Source organism: Pseudophryne corroboree, chromosome 7 (genome assembly GCF_028390025.1).
Source record: "Pseudophryne corroboree isolate aPseCor3 chromosome 7, aPseCor3.hap2, whole genome shotgun sequence".
NCBI classification, from domain to species: Eukaryota; Metazoa; Chordata; class Amphibia; order Anura; family Myobatrachidae; genus Pseudophryne; species Pseudophryne corroboree.
Genome location: NC_086450.1, coordinates 48,333,996 through 48,350,281, shown reverse-complemented (window position 1 = coordinate 48,350,281; position 16,286 = coordinate 48,333,996). Strand labels below are relative to the sequence as shown.

The following is a 16,286-nucleotide window of genomic DNA, read 5'->3' as shown; positions in this document are numbered from 1 at the left end:
GACTGTTCCCTCCTACAGCCTAATCCTAACCCCCTTCCCGCAGCCTAATCCTAACTATCCCCTCCTGCAGCCTAACCCTAACTATCCCCTCCTGCAGCCTAACCCTGACTGTTCCCTCCTACAGCCTAATCCTTCCCCCAGCCCAACCCTGACTGTTCCCTCCTGCAGCCTAATCCTAACCCCCTTCCCGCAGCCTAATCCTAACTATCCCCTCCTGCAGCCTAACCCTAACTATCCCCTCCTGCAGCCTAACCCTGACTGTTCCCTCCTGCAGCCTAACCCTTCCCGCAGCCTAACCCTGACTGTTCCCTCCTACAGCCTAACCCTTCCCGCAGCCTAACCCTGACTGTTCCCTCCTGCAGCCTAACCCTAACCCCCTTCCCGCAGCCTAATCCTGACTGTTCCCTCCTGCAGCCTAACCCTTCCCGCAGCCTAACCCTGACTGTTCCCTCCTGCAACCTAACCCTAACCCCCTTCCCGCAGCCTAATCCTGACTGTTCCCTCCTGCAGCCTAACCCTTCCCGCAGCCTAACCCTGACTGTTCCCTCCTGCAGCCTAACCCTAACCCCCTTCCCGCAGCCTAATCCTGACTGTTCCCTCCTGCAGCCTAACCCTTCCCGCAGCCTAACCCTGACTGTTCCCTCCTGCAGCCTAACCCTAACCCCCTTCCCGCAGCCTAATCCTGACTGTTCCCTCCTGCAGCCTAACCCTTCCCGCAGCCTAACCCTGACTGTTCCCTCCTGCAGCCTAACCCTAACCTCCTTCCCGCAGCCTAATCCTGACTGTTCCCTCCTGCAGCCTAACCCTTCCCACAGCCTAACCCTGACTGTTCCCTCCTTCAGCCTAACCCTTCCCCCAGCCCAACCCTGACTGTTCCCTCCTACAGCCTAACCCTTCCCCCAGCCCAACCCTGACTGTTCCCTCCTACAGCCTAACCCTTCCCCCAGCCCAACCCTGACTGTTCCCTCCTACAGCCTAACCCTAACCCCCTTCCCGCACCCTAACCCTAACTGTACCCTCCTGCAACGTAACCCTAATTGTTCCCTCCTGCAGCCGAACCCTGTGAACCTTGCATGCGATACCCCACCAACTCACCCTGCAGCTCCCGGGTGGCTATCGTATGCGTCCCTTTTGCATACGATGTATTGATTTCATTCCCAGTCATGGCTGCGGGATCCCACAAATCCTTCTGGCAGCCATGACAATCTCTGGATCTGATCCAATGCGCACAGGACCATGCATCGGATCAGAATCGGAGGTGAAACACATATGATGTGACGCTTTCCATACAATTTATCGGCCCCATGGGTCTACATCGTGTGAGAAAGGGCCATATCGTATAAGTGTATGGACACCTTAACGCCCAAAGCTTAAGCCTACCTCCCCCCCCCCTTTCTCCTGCAGCCTAGCCCCCCCCCCCTCCCTCCTTTCTCCTGCAGCCTAGCCCTAACCCTTCCCTAGGGTCTATCCCTATGTTAGTGTTCCCTTTGGGTTCCGGTGGGATTCTGACAATCGGGATCCTGACTGCCAGAATACTGACCTCATCCCTTCTTTAAACCAGCCTCAGGAACTCCAACACAAAAGCACAATTAATGATAATTCTGCCCTTTTTCTCATAGGTTTTAGGATTATATTTATCACATCGCAGACAATAACCCATAACCACTATGATGTAGACTGATCACTTTGGTTTAGTTTATACAACATACAGTAGATCTGTAAAATGTAATATGTTTTTATTACATAGATCGCTTGCATTTTCTAGTACTGTATGTAAGTCTATGGGATTCCTACAGAACAGTGTATTCCTACAGCAGTCTGTGTGGAGATTCTACGTTTTTCCACCATCTTTCACACTCAAGACAAAGCAGCCCGTTCATTCAAGGCCGCCGCATCTGTGATTTGACGGATAGGAGTTAATTTTCTCGAAAATAACACAACCCGATTTGTCTGGAACAATCTATGCATCAGCCATTTAATTGATAATGCGCAAGGCCTGCTTGTGATTTATGTTCCGATTATCTGCTTCACTGATTATGCCCGGCCAATCCAATTGGCAGCGATAGTATGGTCACAGATGGTGTAATATCCTTAGACAGCTGGTTCCCTCTGTGCTGTCATATCATCGGACCATCTAGTTAATTCAATATATCGGGTCACACAGAAAGGTCCTTATTCTCCACTCACGCTGGATCCCCAGGCATAAGAAATGTGAAGTATTAATGTTTTATCTACCTGGCTAGTGCTGTATTTAGTCTGCAGCAATTTTGACATCATTGCAGTTTCCTATTGGTCTCAGGCTTCAGTTTTGTAGTTTATTTGTTGAGTGTTATAGAGTATTTTATCTGTCCTTCCATAGGATTCTAAATTCAGACCTGATCGTAGCCGTGGAAAACTTTGCATGGCTACGATCAGCCACCTTGACATGCAGGGGGATGCCCAGCACAGGGTTAGTCCGCCCCGCATGTCTGGCCCTCCCCCCCCGCTGCACGGGTGCGATAGCATCGCATGGCTGCGATGCTATCGCACCCGGCGAGTAAGTCCCTACCTGCGCTGGTAGGCGACTCTTAGCCGCGTCCCGGGTTGCAGCGGCTGCGTGTGACATCACGCAGCTGCCACGGCCCACCCCCTGCGCGGTCCGGGAACACCGCGCCCCCAAAATGGCGTCCGTATGCCACCGGCTCGCCAAGCGAACGCCTCTGCCTATCAATCAGGCAGAGGCGATCGCTGGGCTGAGATCCCGATCGCATCTACGGCATACACATACGCACTGCGGCGTATGCGCAGTTCAGACCTGATCGCCCGCTGAGCAAAAACGCGCAGCAGCGATCATTTCTGAATTAGACCCCGTGTTACCTTAGTGCCAGCAATCAACAAATAGAAATGATTTTATTTATTTGAAAGTTGTCTGTCATCCTGACGTTTAAGGCAATGTTACATTGTCATCTTGAAGGCGTCCATATCACGTACCCTCCCATGTACTTAAATCTACTAAGTAGTTCCCAATGGTGCAGCGAGTTCAGATGTTTCTGCTAAATACACACTGTAATATGATTGGCCGCCGAGTCAGTTATTATTAGTATTGTGCGATATATTTCCCAGTGTAATCTATGTTTATAAGTAACACACAGCGTACTGCTGCTTTATAAAACAGGATACTTATGTACTTTACATTTATTACAGGAAAGATTCTCAGTACACAAAGCTTCCAGCATCAAAGCATTTCAATCTCGGTGATTTGGACGGAAACCATAACTAATAATGGCTCCAAAATCTCCTTATAGTCAGCCCTTATGCATGCTATTGTAACTAAGACAGTTTGAAGATTGTGCTCTACACTCTGATAGGTACACACTGACTGCTTAATGGGATTTACATTCACTCAAACCAAATTAGGCTGGTAAAAGACAATTCAACATGCAGTAGCGTAAATGCGGATGACGGAAGAATTAAATGTTTATGAAAACAAGAGCATCCGATCTATCAACAGCTAATTAGACAAAGAGTTCCGTGCCGGGCCGGGATGTAAACAAGAACAAAGAGTGGAATGGAAGAGGGAGCGAGGCTTTGTGTTCTGACATTGCCGGCACTAAGCAATGCTCCTTAATTAGCTGGAGAGTTCCTCTTTGCTGGTGGAGTAGGATTCCCGGATGGAGCCATGGCCTGGGAAAAGTTGAGGGAAAGTATCAAAGGCTTCTAATGCAGAAATCTATTTTGTTATTTTCACCGCCTGTCTCATTTAACAGAACAAGACCAGCTTTCCAATCCCAGCACTGACGTGTTCAGATAACTTTAGAAAACTTTTAACAATTGATTGGTTTATTAATATCTTTCTGTAGCATTTACTAAATGCTAGGGATGTGCGCAGACCCTGTGTTTTTGGCTTTGGTTTTGGTTCTAAATCACTTGTGTGGTTTGGTTTTGCCAAAACCACCCTCAAGGGTTTTGAATGTGGATTTCTTAAAAAATTGATTAAAAAAAAAAAATAACAAAAAACTAAAATCATGTAACTTAGGGGGACATTTACTAAGCAGTGATAAGAGCGGAGAAGTGAGCCAGTGGAGAAGTTGCCCATGGCAACCAATCAGCACTGAAGTAACATCTATCATTTGCATACTATAAAATAATACAGAGCTGCTGATTGGTTGATGGGGAAATATCTCCACTGGCTCACTTCTCCACTATTATCACTGCTTGGTAAATGTCTCCTTTAGATGGTAGCATGCAGTATTGCAGCATAAACTCTTGCCCAAACCCTCTCCATACACTCTCCTGTGTGACATGGCACCTGAAATCACAAGTGACGGAATTACCGGCATTCCATAACACGCAAGATCTGTTTTTGAGATCCAAGATCAGAATTTGGTGGGAAGACTGTTCGGAACCCCAAAGTGATTCAAACCAGGATTCAGTTCAACTTGGAACCCCAAAATTCGGGTGTGTTTGGTTTTCAGCAAAACCGGAACACTTATCTCTATTAATTACATTGTTTTATTTTTCTGGTTCCTGCTGCACTTCTCAGAGACGTACTGTTACTGTTCTTTGGACACAACACTCGGTAATTGGGCTCAAGCATACGGCCAAGCCCCCTTCAGCACAGGTATTTATAATGCAGCATGGTCACTCCCCCACATGTTGGCCTTCATTCTTCATTCCTGGAAAAAAAAATTCATAAGGAATAAAATAAACGAGTTCTATGAAAGAGCACATTTCATTCAAGCAGTTCAGTGCTTGCCTACTGTAAAAATAATATTATTTAATTGGTTCAACAAATCAAATTTGTATAAATAAGGGGAAGAAAATAAAGCAAAGAGAGCACAGTATGGTCTGTGCTTTCATCTTCTGGCGGTACAGCAGACGGATCAAAGCACACATTTCATTGGACGGTTCACGAATAAGACACGCTGGCACCATACACCCTGTTTTACCTTCTCCGTGGCTCCTCTATAAGTACATTTTTAAAAGAGAAAAAAGGAAGAAAGATTTTTTACTCCAAACAAAACAGATCTCAGGCGCTAAGCCAGGTCAAGTCTCAGAAACCCTCTACTTCACTCGGCTGAATCCGCTGCTACGTTGTAACGAGTAAAGAGCCGCATTTATCACGGCCGGGCTCTGTGAGATAAACCTCAGGAATTCGCCTGGGCTGGAAGCACAAATCCCAATCGCTTGTTATTGTTTCCTGTCTACCTTGTTAAAGGTAGGATATAGCGCGGGAGGCTTTGTTATAAAAGCCCTGACAGCCTAGCGTCACAGCCGAGATCATGGCATATGCTGCATTTAACTGTCAGACCTTTGCTTGGCTGTCCGTTCCTGGGGAAAGGTTACAGCGGAGCACAGGCACCTATTTAGGGCATTACAACGGAGTGTTCCCTGGGGCCCTGTTACTTCCTGTAATGGGAATACATGTTTGCTTTCTCTGGCCTAGCTAGATACTTTCCGTAAGTTTTAGGTACAGTACGGTTATGTGTATAAAGAAAGCACATCCTATATCAGTTCTCTGTTTTTACATACCAGGACACAAGTATCAATCGGCATATTTATATAAATGGTTACGTGGCAATATAGCAGGGGCACATACATCCTTAATCCAGTCAAAATGAGAGTTCTGTGCCTATTTATTACAGTTGCCCTCCTAGGGAAGACCACCGCTTCCCACCGGTGGCTACCGTCACCTAGGGATGGCCTAAGCTGATGTCATAAGGACAAAAAAATATTTACTGGGGAAAAAAAGAGTTTCTTCCATATGTTTTGTATTTTTTTATTTTAGTTTTACCTCTGCTTTACTTTTTGTTTTGTTTTGTTTTTATATAAATCGTCCTGCAATGAGCAGCAATCATCTTACTTTGAGATGTGTTATGATTCCTATATAGCAATAAGCACAAGCTGTTTATAATGTAATTTCCTTTTGTAAATGAATGACTTTTTTTAATCTGTATTTTTTTTTTATTTTTTTTTGTTATTAATAGGGAGCTAATTTAAGCTATGGTTACTTTTAGGATCTCCTAAATTTTAACAGAAAATCAGAATGCCAATCTAATCATTCCCAGATACTTGGAAAGACCACCTAGGCTCAGGTCTAGGGCATCAGAATTACAGGGGCATGGGCTGCCCTCTTGGTTCTTCCAAAATAATTTTCTTATGGACATGCTTACCAGTATTCTACAATACTTTTTTTTTTATATAGATACTTAATTTTTCAAATATGATCACACACGACATGCAGAAGATTAAGTGGGAGGGGCTACAACAACCTGCAGTTACATTGAACATTACAGAAGCAGCACAGATTATTTCAGCACACTGATTTTCTGCAAAGTGTCCATGTAAGACAAGTTTAATGTGGCAGGGGACTATCTAAGATGTAATGATTCCAAGCATCTAATTTAAAGAAAAGCAAAGAATTGTGTTGCATGACTTCTGTTAAACTGATGCAGGAAGATCGTGGTGTCAAAGCTGACGCTTACATGAAATACAGTAATGTCTATACAATCAGATTATTAATTACGGCTAGAATACAAACATTTTTATTTTCTGTTAATGTCATGTGATAAAAGGGGTTTGGTATGAAATACCGGTGGTTGGGATGCCAGTGGTCACATGACTGCCGCAGCATCCTGACACTGAAGATCCCGACATCGGAGGGTTAAGTATCTTAACCCTCCCCCCTTCCCTCCCCTAACCCTTAACCTCCGGGGGTGGCGGCTAGGGCTAACGCTCCAGGGGTGGTATCTATAGCTGACCCTCAGGGGGTGTCAACTAGGGCTAACCACCCCCATAGTGCCTAACTTACCCTCCGGTCTTTAACTCAAACCCTGATAATTACCTTTGGGATGTCACATATCCGCCGACATCCTGAAGATAGAAGATGTAGAATGGTGGACAGCAAAAGTCACTGTTCCAGCTGTGTTTGTTTGTGGTAGTAATGAGAATTTCCATTTGTAGTAGTGCAGGTCAATGAAGAACATGTTAATTACCCCAACAGGAATCATTTGTGGTAGGTCAAAGGTCCTTAGAGTGGTTCATCGTGGTAGCTGTAAAGTTCTTTGGAAAGTTGAGGGTCACAAAAGTAATTTAAGGACCACACATGGACATTGGGTTTACGATTGTATAATCCTGGAGTAAAACATGAATTTGATTGATCACCATAGCAACCGGACAGTAGTTTACAGTATACAGTTAATGCTTAGTCTACAAGTTTCTACGTCCTCATAAGCCGTACTTCACCGCCCGGGCTAATCCGCCTTTATGTAATCACTTTGTGTATTGATGTCGTAGCTGGCTCTCAGCACCATATACAAACACCGTAATTGTAATATTACCCCTAATAACGATGCCCTCTCGCCTTTACGCCTCGCCTCCGACCCCATCGCCGCTAGCTCACGTGATAAATCACGCCGTCTTATCAAGGTCAGTCAGAAAAGGCCCTTTTTACATATCTCATAAATTTCACCCAGGTGCCAGTGATGTGAGATTAATGTAATGGCAGAGCGGCAAGCACTCAGCCTTGTCTTAATTATGCTTAGGTTGCCGGTTCACCGTTCCCCTTCATCTGTCTCTTGCTTTAGGGAACACTAAACACTATGTCATTAGATTGTCTGTTCCACAACATTGGCCTCTTTGCATTTACAAAGTCATCAGATAGCTCAGAGGCAGCAGTTCTTTGTATTTTCCAAGAAATCCAATTGCATCGCAGGGGGCGGAGAGAAGAGAACACGCGTGTGCAAAGTCATTGACTGGGTGCCAGGCTCGCGGGTTCATCATGGTAATTAAATGTCATGAACCTCAATCATTGGCGGCAGCAGCAGCAGCAGCAACGGAGATTAGGTGATTATGAGAATTGATAGATATACACTATATTCACCAGCTACCCCATTAGTCTTACAGTGTAACATGCGACCGTGCTTTATCTGCTGGTCTTTGTAATGTACTAGTGAAAACCGCAGCTTGTTGAGAATAGCGTGCCCAAGCATGATCTGAGATCCTCTTCTCTTCACCCCCCCCCCCCCCGCATTTAATCTATTCCTCCGCTCCGTCGCGTGTCTGTCACATCTCTGCCTGCTTCTATGACTGTCACATGACAAAGGATTCAAGATGCTCTAAAGCAGTAGCGATATGTGCTGCCCTGTGGTTTATAGCGTGGAATGTAACGCCGGTCAGCCACACAGTTCTGCCACTATGAACCTTCGTTGCCATGACTTGTACTTCTTGGACTTGCAGACTTTCTTCAGGGTTTTTGCTTTGTGTTCACCGTACATTGCATTGCTTCTAAGTCCTGGCTGCAGGGCTGTAGTTTTGCCGGCCCCACTCAAGAACATATGACATCACAACTGTTGTTGGGGACCGATAGCACCGGGAAGGAGCCGAGTATTTTGAGCATCTTAAGGATCATAGGGCCTAATTCAGACCTGACCGCTGGGCTGCTAAAATTGTAGCCTTGTGATCAGATAGTCGCCGCCCAAGGGGAGTGTATATTCGCCGTGCAAGTGTGCGATTGCATGTGTGCGCCAAGCTGCAAAAAAAACCTCAGTCAGCGGACAGCTGCAAATCCGTTCGCACCTCACTCACCAGTGAATGATTTTCGCAGTCTGTGCGCAGCCCAGAACTTACTCCTACAGTGCGATGAGAACGGGCTGATCGGGGCCGGAGCTGACGTCACACACCCTCCCATAAAACGCTTGGGAACATCTGCGTTTTCCCTGACAATCCCAGAAAACGGTCAGTTACCACCCACGAACGGCCTCCTCCTGTCAATCAGCATGCGAATGTCAGTGCGATTAGAATTTTCGCACCAGCCTGTCGCTGACCGGCGATGCCTGTTGTTTGCCGATGCGCGTGCGCATTGCGGTGCATACACATGCGCAGTTAATCGCTGAATCAGATCTGAATCGGGCCCATAGTTCTGCAGGAGACTCCCTGAAATATTAGCAATCTCCCTGAGTAGCAAATCCTACAAAATATCAGTGTCTTTTCTTCAACATGTAGATCTTAGTAACTTTGGGGTTCATTTACATTTGGATGTAAGTACTTTTTATGACACGCCCCTCAGAAGTAGCAGGACACGTCCGTGCTGATAGGTGCTACTTTCACACTAAGGGGGTAATTCCAAGTTGATCGCAGCAGGAATTTAGTTAGCAGTTGGGCAAAACCATGTGCACTGCAGGGGAGGCAGATGTAACATGTGCAGAGAGAGTTAGATTTGGGTGTGGTGTGTTCAATCTGCAATCTAAATTGCAGTGTAAAAATAAAGCAGCCAGTATTTACCCTGCACAGAAACAAAATAACCAACCCAAATCTAACTCTCTCTGCACATGTTACATCTGCCTCTCCTGCAGTGCACATGGTTTTGCCCAATTGCTAACTAAATTCCTGCTGCGATCAACTTGGAATTACCCCCTAAATTGCTTTTCAAAAGTAGGCAAGTATGCTTAAGGATGCTTCTATTGATGACTTTTCCTTAGTACATCCTTTATCGCTTGCTCATCTCTGTAGTGAAAGAGATGTCTGTACTGAGCATGTGCGCACTCCAGGCTGCTGGGTTGGGATCCATGCCCTTTCCGGTGCAAACAAATAGCAAAATGTAGTCTATAGTCTACAATGGCTAGCTCCATCTGAAGATGGTATATAGCTACAGACTGCAGTGCCTGTCACGAATAATACAGACTGCGGAATCCTGCGTTACTTAACCGAAAGCAGGAGATATCTTTGCATGTGCAGCGATGGCCTACAGTTTGGTGGAGGTAACGGGAATGGCTGCAAAAACACCAGCGCGCAGCAACTGTTTGCAGCTGCGATACCATATGCGGTTAAATTTCTCCGGTGTCTTTCCTCGTGTGGCCAAGCTACGCAGCTGTAGGGCTACACTGATGGTTGATGTTTGCCTGAAGTGTGCCTGGCGGTTGCGTCGAATCAGAGATGCCGATTATGGGAGTCTCTATACAACTCCTGGCGACTGCGACACTAGCATATTTTTGCATACCAATTCTAGTCAGGTCGCTAACTTCACCGCTGGGTGAAGTGTGAGCGCCCCCTTCTGCTCAGCACACATGGCGCTGAGTGCTGAGCAGGGGGAGAAATGTGTGCTGAGCGGTCTGTGATAGATTGCTCAGCACACATCTCTAGGTGTGTACCCCCCTTTAGTTACAGCGGATTATTTCTCTTTACAAATTGAGATTACATGTAATCAACTAAAATGGCATGCGCCTGACTGTCTACAAATAGTGTCATATTGAAGAAGGTCTGTAAGATGCCATCCATGTGACCTGGGGCGTATCTAACCATTGGCCAGGATGGCACTCGCCAGGGGCGCCAGCTGAGGAAGGGTGCTGCCCGGCTGTGGGGGTAGATTAACTGTCCCCCACCCGAAAAACACCACAGAAGGCAGCAGCGGCAACCACTGTTCTCGGCGCCGGGGTCAGGCACCGTTCCGCTGTCCGCACTACAATCAAGCAACTCTGCAAAACTACAGCTCCCAGCAGCCATTGCAGTTACTTGATGTAGTGCGGACTGCAGAGCAATGTCTGACCCTGGCACCAAGAACAGTGGTTGCTGCCTTCTGTGTTCTTTGATAGGCATCCCTGCGGGTGAGGAACTGCCCCGGTAGGGGGGACAAAGACACAGGCGCCTCCTCTTCAAAGTGAAATGTGTGTGTGTGTGTGTGTATATATATATATATATATATGTATATAGATAGATACATAGATTATAGTAAAGTAGCTGCCAGCACTCACAGGTCTTCCTGTTAATGTTAAAGATGAACACTGTGCATCACACCAGGGGGAAAATCCCTCCAACTGTGTTGATTTTTCCAATTTTGTGATGCACAGCGTCCAGCTCTAACATTACCAGGAAGACCTGAGAGTGCCGGCAGCTACTTTACTACAGCCTGCCTTCCTTGTCCATGCTGAGGGCACCAGGGCAATTACCAAGAAATATCATACCTATATATAGGTATATATATATACTGGTTATATTATTCTTCAGATGGCACCTGAGCAGTAAATGAATCACATAGAGAAGCCAACATTTACGTGCACACACACCCTGTTTTCAGTTACCTTAAATACAGAAGAGGAAAGCACGCCAAAACCGGGAGAGTGTGGAAGCGTGACCCCACATTGCGTGTGTCCAGCCAGTCCTCTTCTGACGACGGCACTACTCTGTGGCATAATGTGCATTATTGGTACTACTGTGTAGCGTAATGTGAATAAGGGGCTCTAGTGTGTGGAGTAATGTATATAAGGGGTACTACTGTATAGCGTAATGTGAATAAGGGGCTCTAGTGTGTGGAGTAATGTATATATGGGGTACTACTGTATAGCGTTATGTGAATAAGGGGCTCTAGTGTGTGGAGTAATGTATATAAGGGGTACTACTGTGTAGAGTAATGTGCATTAGGAGCTCTAGTGTGTGGAGTAATATATATAAGGGGTACTACCATGTTGCGTAATGTGAATAAGGGGCTCTAGTGTGTGGAGTAATGTATATAAGGGGTACTACTGTATAGTGTAATGTGAATAAGGGGCTCTAGTGTGTGGAGTAATATATATAAGGGGTACTACCATGTTGCGTAATGTGAATTAGGGGGGTCTAGTGTGTAGAGTAATGTATATAAGGGGTACTGCTGTGTAGCTTAATGTGAATAACGGTCATTACTGTGCGGTGTAATGTGAGTAAGGAACACTACTGTGTGGTGTAATATGAATTAAGGGTACTATTGTGTGACCATATTAATTAAATATTGGGGGGGGGGGGGGGTCGCCAGTCCCTATTTTACCAGGGGTGCTCGGACCCCTAAATACACCCCTGCATGTGACAGTCTTATATAGGAGCACACAAGTGGGAAGTACAGTATGTCCCTGTTCCCTATAGTTCTGTATTTGACCGCCACAACCTTCCTACACCAGTCTGCATATCTCCCAACTATCCTAATTTGGTTAGGCTTGCCCAGAATGCAGATCTTCAAGTGGGTGTGGCTTATAAGAATGGGTGGGGTTTCACTCAAAGACTGGATATTACTTTTTGACGACCTATGTGGATCTAGGTCATGGTTTATTTTATCCCTTTTATAATGTCTCAATGTTAGAAGGTGTGGTTTGTCAGGGGTCTGCTCTGTGATGCTGTGACCACCGTTCCATTTACAGCCAAACTAAGTCTTTGGCTTCCTGTTTGCCTCCATAATTTATTAGAATTTAGATGGCACCATAAGGGCTCCGTAGAGTTGTATACTATTACATGCAGCCATGCCCTGAATCAGTGACATGAGTGTAGTTTATAACTTCCCATAAAATCGGCATACTGACCACCTGAAATACACTGTGCTGCTGTTTACATTCTAATGATCTGAATGGATCATGACTGTGCTTATCCCACCCACATGCTAATGGGGTGCAAATATATTAACTTGAAATTAAAAATGATAACCAGAAGTCTGATGTATGAACTCAGTTTCATATATTGGTGTGTCTTACATTACTCTGATCTGTTATCGACAACGCAGATTTGCTAATTAACTCTCAGTCTATGGCGGTCATTCCGAGTTGTTCATTCGTTATTTTTTTTAGCTACGGAGCGATTAGTCGCAAACTGCGCATGCGCAATGTACGCAGTGCGCCTGCGCCAAGTAAATTAGCACAAAAGTTTGATAATTTACTCACGGCGTAACAAAGTTTTTTCATCGCTCTGCTGATCGTAGTGTGATTGACAGGAAGTGGGTGTTTCTGGGCGGAATCTGGCCGCTTTATGGGAGTGTGCGGAAAAACGCAGGCGTTCGAGTTGCAAAACGCAGGAGTGGCTGGAGAAACGGGGGAGTGGTTGGGCAAATGCTTGGTGTGTTTGTGACGTCAAACCAGGAACGAAAAGGACTGAGCTGGTCGCAATGGCAGAGTAAGTTTGGAGCTACTCAGAAACTGCGGGGTAATCGTTACGAGAAAATTAGCGAAGCTTTCGTTAGCAAATCTGCTAAGCTAAGATACACTCCCAGTAGGCGTAGGCTTAGCGTGTGCAATGCTGCTAAAAGCAGCTAACGAGCGAACAACTCGGAATGACTCCCTATAGCTTACCGCTTTCATATGCAAGGCCGCTGTGAGATCTGGGCTGCATCGATGCTGGAAGGCAGGGGCACAGCTATACAAATGGGGGCTCATAGCACAATTTCCATACCCCCCACCCCCATGGCTGACTGCTAAGAGCTCCCCCTCCCTGGCAGCACTTACCATCAGGTCCCCCGTTGGCTACTTTGTATTTGTTAGCAGTGTGCATAAACTGAGCTTTGCATAAAGTATACGCCTTTGTCCCAGTGGTACATGGCTGTGTTACCTTGGGCAGGTGGCTATTCCTCACTGGGAAGCCTGGGGGCCCTGAGAGACCCAGGCCCAAGAACTTTGTATCCTACTCCCCTTGTGGATCTCTTGTACAATCATTCTCTATTTACATAATTACACTATCCCTGTCAAATGTAGCCCCCATTAACAGAATCATGTTAGAGTACCTACCACAAATTGCTGACTAAAATACTCTTTGCTGCTGCAGATATTCAGCTGTTTTGATTGGTCAACAAAATGTGGACATAATATACACTAATTAAAATGCACCTTTAAAATTCAGGTATAATGTATGAATATTTCAGATGAGGTTTTTGTGACTTTATGACAATTCTTCTGGGAAACGCTCCTCCTTCACCTATCTCCCAGTCTGTGTCTTCCCGCTAAGGTGCTTTTACCTCCATGAACCATAGATGCAGCCCTGTGAGTGGTGAAGTCACACTGAATCCTGTTGTGAGTGTTCTGATGTTCTGATTGGCTACAAGTTGTTCTAATCCTGCCTGCGTCAAAGCAGGGTTCACCCAGACAGACGAGAGATAAAGATTGATAATGAAAAGATTCTGTGACAATAGAAAAATGCACTTTAATAGCAAGGGGTTCGAATCACATTATAAAAGTCCTTTTATTGCATGTAAAAGCAAGCGACTTCCATTTTAACAACATTTTCCAAAATTTCTGCAGCAGAGCTTGTGTGCTGCATTCATAAGTGCTTATTATGTTTAGAACCATATTGTCCTCTCTGGCTCTTAGTTATGTCCGCTGCCTGTCATCAGTGTGCGTGTCAATAAAATAAACAGAAAATGCTTTGGCTGACCTGAATTGTATTACTATTATTATTCTTAACCTATTAGTAACCTATGGTTATATAGCACCGACATACTCCTCAGAGCTTTACAGCTGACAGCAAACACAGTAATAAAACAAGACTGAGTATAATAAACAGACAAAGAACTAATACCCCTTTTCCACTAAAGCACTGGTCGCAGCCGTGTCGCCTGACCGTGCTACAGCTTCTTTTGAACAGCGCTCAGCAACCCGGCATATTGCCGGTTTGGTGACGCTACTACTGACGCGGCAGGGGCGGCGCTGGGAGATCACATGATCTCCCAGCGTCGCCCTCCCTATACACTGTGAACGTGAGCCGTGTCGCTTCGACGCGGCACCCGTTCACACTAGACAGCTAGCCGGGTTGAACACGTGTTAGGTAGGATTCCCGGATCTCTTGTCCTGGGAATTTGCCGGGGAACCCTTTTCCACTAGGGCAAAACACGGGTAAATGCGCGCCCCCGCACATTTACCCCGTGTTTGTAAGAGCTAGTGGAAAAGGGGTATAAAAGTGCCAGGCTTGAGCCTTACAATCTGTGTAATAAAGTTTTTTATTTAAAAAAAAAAAAAAAAAAAAGTAATGAACATCTATATTATGCTAACATGCAATACAGACATGTAAATCAGATATCTCGTCAATAGAACAATATTCTCATTATTTAGCCTAAATACATGTGTATATCTTCAGCAGTGTGTCCACGGACGACACATTATTGTGCTGCATGAATAGCGCTACAACACCCACAGATATTCTACTTTGCAGGCACAAATTCCCTTTCTATGTCAACCTGAATTAATGGCTTTAGAAAAAAATAAATAGAATTATGGAGAGTGAACAAGAATCTCAACAAGGCTGCAGTAGCTGTTGTACAGGCCTGGCGTTGTCTCATAAGAGCAGCCTCTCCTGACGGACGCCATGCCAACTGAGATGCGGCTGGCTGGGAGAAGCAGGGGAGCACAGAGACGTTATCAATACATGAATATTCAGTGGCCGCCCAGCTATTATATATGCAAAATAGGGGCATTCATTTGCCAGAGAACCCCACCATGCAAAAAAAATGGTCTCTTCTACTTTTATTCAGTAAGATTTTTTTTTCTCTTTTAAGTTAATTCAGCGCTATTTAGTCACAATGTCTGAAGGTCCTGATTAAGGTGTCTATTCATGAAGCAAGGAAAAGCGTGGAGAAGTGAGCCAGAGGAGAAGTTTCCCATGGCAACCAATCAGCTGCTACGTATAATTTTATAGAATGCACTTTGTTATCTTGACACTGATTGGTTTCCATGGGCAACTTCTCCACTGGCTCACTTCTCCACTCTTTCATTGCTTCACGAATAGACCCCTAACTATATAGAAAAAGTTGGATCTATACCAAATTCACACACACACAGCCCCCAAAATTTGGGGGAGAATTCGGCTTTTTCAACGTGTTATGTATGAATCCAAGTGCTCTGGCTTTTATCTACATCCTACCAGTGGTGTCCCTATGCCCTGTGACATCAGGCGCGAATGAAAAAAGGGGGTCTCACGGGAATTGGCAAGCCTCATAGCCTGACCCCCTTTTTCATCACACTGGGGATCCCGGAGATTGACTGGCCGCGCTGCCGGCTCTTACACTGTGACAGGAGCAGTAGCGGATCTTGCCATGGGCAAGCTGGACTTTTGCCCGGGGCGCCGCCTTCCGGAGGGCGCCGCACCATGGCTAGATCCGCTGCTGCTGTGTCCCCCGCTGCCCGCTCTGAGTCTGTCCCGCTGCCGCTGCCCGCTGTGAAGGGAAACTAGACGCGTAGCGTCTAGTTTCCCTTCCTGGAGAGGACCTTTACTGTAATGATGTGCGGTGCGACGTTGACGTCAACGCGCACCGCACAGCAAAGGTCCTCTCCACGAAGGGAACTAGACACGTAGAGTCTAGTTTCCCTTCGTGGAGAGGACCTTTGCTGTGCGGTGCGCGATGACGTCATCGCGCACCGCACATCATTTCAGCGGCGCTACTACTGTACAGGGGGCGTACCTGACCACGCCCCCTGTATGAAGCCACGCCCCTATTGCCGCCCGGGGCGCAAAAAGCCCCTGAACCGGCCCTGGACAGGAGCCAAATGCTGCATGTAAAGTTACAGTGCAGCACTCAGCTCCTGTCACTGAGC

General features: G+C 46.0%; 1 protein-coding gene and 1 long non-coding RNA gene across 5 annotated transcripts in view; one reads left to right on the top strand and one right to left on the bottom strand.

The window, feature by feature from the left end:
- The window catches only part of ERBB4 (erb-b2 receptor tyrosine kinase 4), a 1,260,323-nt gene that overhangs the window by 344,178 nt on the left and 899,859 nt on the right, over positions 1–16,286 (top strand). The window lies entirely within an intron of this gene.
- The window catches only part of LOC134943349 (uncharacterized), a 93,822-nt gene continuing 80,239 nt past the window's right edge, over positions 2,704–16,286 (bottom strand). For both annotated transcript variants that reach the window (XR_010181487.1, XR_010181486.1), the window contains exon 5: positions 2,704–4,655. This is a non-coding gene — a long non-coding RNA (uncharacterized LOC134943349). The remainder of the gene's footprint in view (positions 4,656–16,286) is intronic.